Consider the following 9415-nt stretch of genomic DNA (forward strand, 5'->3'; position numbering starts at 1 on the left):
GTAACCACACCAGCCCAGGACCTCCACATCCAGCATGTTCACCTCCAAGATCGTCTGAGACCAGCCACTCGGACAGCTGCTGCAACAATCGGTTTGCATAACCAAAGAATTTCTGCACAAACTGTCAGAAACCGTCTCAGGGAAGCTCATCTGCATGCTCGTCGTCCTCACCGGGGTCTCGACCTGACTCCGGTTCGTCGTCGTCGTAACCGACTTGAGTGGGCAAATGCTCACATTCGATGGCATCTGGCACGTTGGAGAGGTGTTCTCTTCACGGATGAATCCCGGTTTTCACTGTTCAGGGGCCTCATTTATAACGCTGTGCGTAGGATTCACGTGGGAAGGTTGCTTACATAGTAGAAATCCAAAAAATAGGTACAGAAATGTTCGATTCACCAAACAATAGCCGCGTTCACACTGCGGTACTTTTCCCACAAAGGTTCATGCGAACTTAGTTCATGATCGCGTTCACACCAAAAAGAGCCGGTACTAAAAGTAGTTCATGCAAACCTTTTTACCCCCTCGAAAGTCCCTGCTAGAAAGCAGGGACTTTCGAGCGGCTCTTTTTTGAGAAAAGAGCTATATTCCTGATTGGCTGGGCGAATTGCAAACCACGCCCCGTAAAACTCCCAAAAAGTTTTGTGAAGCCGCCATTTTATTATCCTCGCATTAGCATTATTAGCATTAGCCCAGCGCAGAAACGCAGAGAGACTAACTTATGGCAACACAAAATAAAACATGGGAGTGGTGGAGATGAGGAGGTGTCGGCGTTCTGGCGATTTACTCGGAAGGCTTCAGTAGAAGCTGCTGGGACTCCCAGCAGCTTCTACTGAAGCCAGTCCCCAACTCCGGGGACTTTGGGCGGCAGTATACGCCGTGAAGTGGGTTGCGGCCTGCCAGTAAACCCAAAGCAGAAGAAGAAGAAGTGACGTCAGCGGCTTCATTTGCCTAATCCACCCCCAGGGACTTTTTCTGGTGTGAACGCGATCTGTACTTAGTTCATGCGAACTAAAGAGTTCGCATGAACTAAGTTCGCATGAACCTTTGTGGGAAAAGTACCGCAGTGTGAACGCGGCTATTGCGTACCGGCGAGGAAAGTGCGTACAGCACTTCCTACGCCGGTTTCCCTTTATAAATCACAATCGACTCGAAATGCGGTGCAGCTTTTGCGGGCTACACCTAACGCCCATATTTGCCTATACATAGTCAAAGAAACGCCCATTCATTTTGACTGACTTTATGAAGAAGATGGCAGGAAATGACGACAGAACAGCTAAAAAAGACATCTCATACCGTGTCAGATTTTGGTTATTTTGGGGAGGTAGAGATAAATCATATTGTTTGGTGGATGCAGTTTGAACCAGAGGAGCAGCATGGAGGTCGGATCGTCACCAAAATAAACAAATAAGTGGTCCGAAAAAGGTTAATGACAAACAAATATACAGCCTTCCTCAGGCAGTGCAGTGCCTGAGGAAGGCTGTGTATTTAAAATAGTATGATAAATTATACTTTTAGAAGAATATACCAAGTATACTTTTAGATAAATGTGCTATTTTGGTCACATTCAAGTATACTAAAGTGTACTGGAGTACTACTTAATCATTAGTTGAGTATACTTGAAGTGTAAATAGTGTGCTAAATTGGCACAACTTTTTGTAAACTTTAAGTGTACTAAAGTACACCAGTTAAAATCATGATTTATGTGCATTTGAAACACACTTTAAGCACAATTGTATTATATCACCAGTGTGTTGGAAATATACTTAAAAGGGCATTCAGCTCAATTCATAGTAATTCATAAGTGTGTTTTCAACATACTATTATCATACTTATTCAAGCACACCTGTTATATTTCCAATTAACTTCAAATGCACTTTCTGACTATTTAATACTTTTAAATTGTGCTATTATGTTAATAAAAATGTATTTATAGTAAGGTTCCATCACAATTTAAGCACCATAAATCCATGTATTTTAAGTATAATGTTATTATACTATAATGTAGAGTAGAAGTGTATTTTACAATAATGTTACCACTGCAAGTACTGGGTTATGTGTTACAGAAGCATACTTACAATACATCACTAATACTTCATACACTTTAAGCTACTTCCGGATACCACTTAAGTACACACCAAGTGTGCTATTCTGTTTCATGACAAATTGCACTTCAATTATGAGAAACACAATTTTAATGACATAAAAACAACAACAAACCAAAAAACGTGTTTATACTAAATGTAACAATTAACAAAACATGATGGCTAAACTGACTTACTAACTTGCAAAGTCTATATAAACTAAATGGTGACCATCAGTGAGGAGTAACGTTGCTTGTATATCTCTCGTTGTTTCATTTCTTCCGCAGCAGGGCCCGGATCGCACTTACCTCGGTGCCCGGACATTTTTCTCTCACGGTGTCTTACAAAACAGGAAGGAAGCATGGGATTTAATACTTGATAATATAGACAATATATTAGATTGAAATCCATTCATAATGATAACATTAATACAGAATATCTGTACCTATAATGGCATTGACTTTCTCCGGGTCAAGGGTCTTTGCGGTTTTCCCCTTCCCAGTAAGGGTAGACTTCGCCAGGGTCTCTTTCCCAAAGATTAGCGTTGCTAGTTCCTGGGCAAAGAGAGACATCCTTCTGTTGCCTAATCTGTGGAAGAGGCGTGTGGAGACGTGGACGGAGGAGTTGCCTAGGAACATCTGTAAAAACAAAGAGGCGGATTAAAACAAGTTAAATTACAAATATTGTACCTGTACCATCAAATGAACTTGAATGCTTTGCAATATTTTAAACACACTAGAGATATAATATAATAGTCATGCAAGTGTATTTCTAATGGCAACAAAACATATTTGTAATGGTAAATTGACTGTACTTGTGGAGCGCTTTATCTGCTCAGCAGACTACTCAAAGCGCTTTTACACCACATATTACATTCATACACTGATGGCGGAAGCTAACCATCAGAGGTAACACATTCACTCACATCCACACACCAATGCACAGCATTCTGAGCAATTTGGGGTTAGGTGTCTTGCTCAGGGACACAACAGCGCATGGCTGCTGGTGGTGGGGTGGGGATCGAACCACCGACCTTCCGATTGGTAGCTGACCTGCTCTACCACAGCCTTCCCCCGTAATCAAGTCAAGGTGTACTCAAACAGTACTCGAGTACACTTCTGTATATTATGTGGGGCAGCTCTCGTCTTGGCTTCAAGGGTGTGAAAATACAATTCCATTGATCCGCAGTGATTAATTTTGTATAGAACAATAGCAATAGAGTATCATTACTATGTAGGTCATACCAAGTCATTACTGCCAGTATTGCGGCCAGTTTGCTGGGAGTCACCGTGGCCACTACTGGAACAAGAGGACGACCCTGAAATGTTGTCCAGTGCTGTCTTCATGGTAGCCACCAATCTTGGCATCTCTAAAAAGTGGGTATAAAAAAAGTATCCAGGTGTAAATAACAAATTCAGACATAAAATAGTGTCAACCGCAAAATACTAAATACTATGATTGACCATGGTGCATTCCAACAGTCCTGATTTTCTGAAATTACGCTCTTTCTTTTGCATTTGTTTACTGTTGTATAAATGCAATAGATAGTTTATTTTCAAATTTGTAACATGTGGGAAGTCGGGTCGGGTCTCAAAATAAATGTGGGAATTCATGAATTTTACTTCACAACATCATTCAAATTATTGCAGGTGGGTCAATAAACTGTGTGGGATAGGGATGTGCATCTCCATCACTGAGGCCGATGCGATGCGCATCTCGATAAGTTGCCCAGCGATACGATACATTTGAAGCACCGGGTGATGCAATACGATTCACCCTATTGCCATACAGTTCGATACGATTTGATTCAATAATATGCGATTCGTGGCGATACGATGCGATTCAACACGATGCAAAATAATGATATAATTCAATATGGTACAACAGAGGATTTTGTTTTATTCCTTATTGACCAGCATTAACAATGTGCAAAAACAATTACCATATAGCAATGACCATACAACTGCCAGACTGACGTACATAACACTCAGTCAGTAGGCTAACTCACCAGTAAGCAGAAAGCAGCGGTTTCGATTATGAACATATTGTAAATAATACAAATAACCTTTCACAAATACGTCTTAATAACTGCTTACAATTGTAAGCAAGACAATTAAACTATTATTGGCAGTCACAGGCTGCTGTAAAATAAAAACCACTCTCACTAACATAACACCTCACGGAGCGTCCACACTACAGCTTCAAAAATAGCTTGGAGCTGGGCGTGTCTGGAGCTTGGGGATTTTATTCAAGCAACACGGCCAACAACCAATCACATGAATCTCCCGCCCCCGACATACAAAGCAAAAACCCCCGGGGATTTTATGCGAGCAATATATATATATAAACTCCCCAAACAGGCGAAAACCTACCAGTTTCCCCCACTGTCTCTGCCACCTCCCTCCATGCCTGGTTCCTCCGGTTTGTATCCCGGTAGGTGAAGAGGGTCTGGTCATACAAAACCGGGTGATTTGCTACGGCGATAGTTAGTTTCTCCTCCGACTTTTTTTGAAATATAGAAATGAACGGCGGGATATCTCTCCCAGCTTAGATGCGGTTTGATTGGCTACGGCTTCAGCTGTCAGATTTTGGGAAACGGGATTTGATTGGCTGGCGCTGGCTACTCCGGCGTCTCAGGCGACAGAAGTTGAACATTGTTCAACTTCTGTCGCCTGAGACGGACCGCTCTGCTACCCACAATTCAGTTCGGCGAAAAAGCGCGGCTACGTGACGTCACCCCATTGAAAGTGAATGGGCAGATTGGAGCTTTCGACGCTGTCGACGCTGTAGTGTAGACGGGCCGTCACTGAGTGATTTAACTCATATGTCTAGCTTGCAGGTTTTTCTTCAGGAATATTAGTTGATCAACATGATCAGGATGAAGCAACCTGCGCTTAGCTGTCACTACATAGCCGCGGGAAGTCATTGGAATTAGGGGGTGCGGTGAATTGTCAACGGGGAGGGGGGGTAGCCTCGCTGCGGGGACAAGGTGGACCTCTGTTGCCTGTCAGCGCAACTTCAATGATGCCGTTTTAACAACACATTCAGGGCGGTGCCGGCCGTGAGCACTGTGTATTTCTTTCTCCTCGACTTCCATGTTTGTTGATAACTGTGACGCGTCTCGCGGGCTCCGTAGTGCGAAGCAAAGATCAAAGATCGTCTCTGCAGAGTGCTGACAAGTGGATGAGTGAATAATATGATATCAATTAATCAGTTTTTACCGATGCAAATGACGCCACAATCGATGCATCGCGAGTTCAACCCAAACTGTAGCCGATGTGCACTTTCAACAGGTGCACTCGGATCATTTATGCCGGTGCACCGATGCGAATCTTAAAGGTCACATGTCATGGCCATTTCCACTGATCATAATTCCATTGTTGAGGTCTACTAGAATAGATTTATACTGTGCAATTTTCCAAACTCACATTGTTTGGCATACAGCATCTCTGTAAACTACGTGTATTCACTCTCTCCACTAAACGGCTTGTTGCAGCTCTTGCCCCCCCCTCCCTGTGAGCCCAGTGTGCTCCGATTGACCAATCCACACGGACTTCCTCACACACACATCAGCCTGCAGCAAGGAGGAGAAATCAGCTGAGCTGCCTGCAGCACTGAGTGTGTGAGGAAGTCCGTGGATTGGTCAATTTGGACCAATCAGCAGAAGAAGTGACATTGCACGGTGCAGCCACGTCACACGGGGCAGGAAGTAAACAATGGAAACTGAGAAATCTCCAACGAGGCTTTTGGGGGAGGTATTTTCTGTGTTAGAGTTTACTCGCTACAGGGTGCACTTTGAGGGTTTTGACTCTGCACACCGTTAACATTAGTGCTGTAGCGACGCGTCAACGACGTCAAAATATCGTCGACGACATATTTCCGCGTCGACGCGTCGCTACACACACGTGGGTGTGTAAACAAAGCAACAAGCAGGTCGCAATCGCACTTCAAACACAATGGAGACTGAAACGGCTACCACCTCCTCCTCACAGGATTGCGCACGAAGCCCTCAAACGAAAACATCTCGCCCTAGGTCTTCAAAAGCATGGGAATATTTTAAAGTTAGTCCAAAACGCAAAGATATTGTCATTTGCAGTCTTTGCCAAATGGAGTTGGCATATCACACAAGCACAACAACACACTCTCACTCCCTAAGCGTCCAATAGCGACGGTTGGTCAGTGTCCGTGGCGTCCAATTGTGACGCTCCTAGGCTCCTTCAGCGTCATAAAGGGACGCAAATAGCTTTCAACTGATTGCAATGTATTCCCATCTGCGTCGGGATTTGACGCTCATGGAAGCACGGCATTCGTTTATGCCGGCTGCCCTTAAAGGCAATGTGAGCATCCATTCCCATTGGTTAACGGAGAATTTTACACCCGGAAGTAAGTACTCCTCTTACTGTCGATTGATTTTACAGTGATATCTGCACTACTCATCGACTAAAAAACACCAGATTATCCTTGTTAATTACACAACATTGATTGGTTTAAATTGTGTGCAATGCTTTTGTAGTTTTCCCCTTCGATTCGGAGAAACAAATATGTTTTCTGAGTAAAGGATGGCAGAAGACACTACACTACCCAGAATCCCCAGCTATCATTTGGCCTACACCATGTGCTCTGTTTGACAAACCCCGTTTTTTTCACCATTCATTCCGATGGCTGGAGTCTATGTCACGTGATCTTCAAATTTCTCCCTGCAGAAAAAGAAAACATGGCCGAACTTCGTTTTATTCTGGGTGTAAAATGCCTATTTTAAAGTTAGTTTGGCCATTAAAATGCGTTTTGATGTCATTTGATGCGAGAAATATGAGTTGTTATTTCAGATTATGTGTGCAGTGGATGTACATGATCTTTAGTTTGCTAGTTATTACGAAGATTACTTCAGGAAATCGCGACGTTTTCATTGTTACCAAGGTGGTTGCTAGGGACGCTGCTGTCGATATTATTTCTGTTATGTTGTGTAACTGTTTAATGGTGTTATCTTTATTGCTACCCCCTTCCCCGTCAATGTATAGTGTTGGTCCACAGCCTAAACATATTAGTTTAACAAAATCCGCATCTAAAGATACGTTATTTCCCCCATGTGCAATTCCAGGCTCACATCTCAGAGCACATCGTCATTAACAAATACCGGAAACAGACCAAAATAATAATAATACCTTATTCCGAGTGTGCTTGCTTTTCTCTTTGAAAGTCATCACATAACGGTATTGTAATACACGGTTCGGCTGCATTACATATCGTCACCTTCTTAAACTAATGGCCTAAGTCATATTTGAAAGTTTTTCAAAAAACAGAAAAAACTGAACCAAATATAGAATATATATTAATTATTTCACACAAAAAGGTTATGACAATATATGACTATTGACGTACAAATAACACTGTCTGTCAATTGTGTAAAATAAGAGGATTAGATGATTTAGGCCAATTTACGAACATGTTGTTGTGACTTAGGCAATCTGAAACCTGACTTAGGCCTTATTACTTCTGGAGTAAGTGACTTAGGCAAAACAGTGCACTTCTCTTTTCCGCATTGCTGTGACAGACCATGGCTGGGTCAGCAACTAACAGTTTCAAATGCTAGAAGAGCATACAGAGACTCAGAAAAGAGAGGGCAGTTTGGACGTTGTTGGCCCTTTTAATTCAATATAGCAAACTCAAAAGGTACAACTTAAATCTTAGCTAAATAAAACAAAAGGCAAGTAAATCAAACCCTGAGGAGGCATGTGCCTCTCCTCACTACTCCCTCCAGCTCTTCTTTGCTGTGTTTTTAATTGCAGCTAACCCTTTTCCATTTAAAGGTCCCATGTCACGGCCATTTCCACTGATCATAATTCCATTGTTGAGGTCTACTAGAATATATTTACATTGTTCAATGTTCCAAACTCACATTGGTTTCTCATACAGCATCTCTGTATAGTCTGTGTATTCACCCTCTGTCCTACACGGCTTGTTGGAGTTCCTGCCCCCCCCCCTCCCTATGAGCCCACTGTGCTCTGATTAGTCCACCACCGTTACAGCTGAACATCAGTGATTAGGTGTTACCATGGCGTTAGTTAGCAACCAGAAAATGACACCAGTAATGACAACCAGATGAGAATGCTGCATGCGGTCTGGGTGCCGTGTTGGCGGGACGTTACGGGGCTCGCTGCTCCGCCCTTTGAGGCTCGAAGAGCGGACAGTGTGAGCTGTATTACTGGTGTCGTTTCCTGGTTGCTGCTTGGGGTCTGTGAGATACCACGGAACTCAGCCTGAGCACACACACGTGAGTGTGTGGCGAACTGTGAGTGGAGATCCACGCAGCTGCGGCGTGTGTGTGTGTGTGTGTGTGTGTGTGTGTGTGTGTGTGTGTGTGTGTGTGTGTGTGTGTGTGTGTGTGTGTGTGTGTGTGTGTGTGTGTGTGTGTGTGTGTGTGTGTGTGTGTGTGTGTGTGTGTGTGTGTGTGTGTGTGTGTGTGTGTGTGTGTGTGTGTGTGTGTGGAGCTCCACGGATTGGTCCATTTGGACCTGGGTAAGATTACGTCACTATACTCAGGAAGAAACAATGGAAAAAGAGAAATGTCCATCGAGGCGTTCTGGGGCAGCACAGACAGGTCTTCTCTGTGTTAGAGTTTTACTCGCTACAGTGTGCACTTTGAGGGTTTGTGACTCTGCAGAGCGTTCACATGCAGAAAAACTACACAACACACAAGGGGACGGGTGATAACCAGAGAAGCATGACATGGGACCTTGAAATCAGTTTATCCCCTGAATCTTTCTCAGTCGTCTTGATTACTGTGTGTGTGTGTGTCTAATTATGTGGCAAATTGTCAAAAAGCTGATGACACTCGAAGGGCATGACATGTTTCATGGACTGAAGGTCCTGACATTTCCTCTCCTTGATTGGCAGAGCGTCAACTTCAGCAATTGCAGCTGCTTGTTGATATTCCTGATGTACTTGGGAGATGGTTGTGCCCGGGTGAAGGAACTTCTTGTCTTTGTAAGTCGCTGTGCTTCTGCAGTAGTGTGAATCAACAGTGGGCAGATCCTACAGCTTTGCATTGTTGCCACTCTTAGGTGGAGATGTAGTTGGCGGGTCTGCCACTTGCATTACACTGCCAGTGTAATGGTTCTTTCAGGGATACCAAGTGTAGAAGAAAAACAGCTTTGCACACTTTAAGATTCGTTCCATCCTGAAGTTTCAGTTGGTAGGAAAATGATGAACTGCGCCTGGATCCCTCACCAACTTTCTCTCTTTCATGGCAACCTTTGCGACCAAAGTGGTGACGTATAACCGATGTTCTTCCCAGTTGTCCATTGACCAAACTTCCTGAAATATTCACTGCCTCT

This window comes from Pseudochaenichthys georgianus, chromosome 1 (genome assembly GCF_902827115.2).
Source record: "Pseudochaenichthys georgianus chromosome 1, fPseGeo1.2, whole genome shotgun sequence".
Taxonomy (NCBI): Eukaryota; Metazoa; Chordata; class Actinopteri; order Perciformes; family Channichthyidae; genus Pseudochaenichthys; species Pseudochaenichthys georgianus.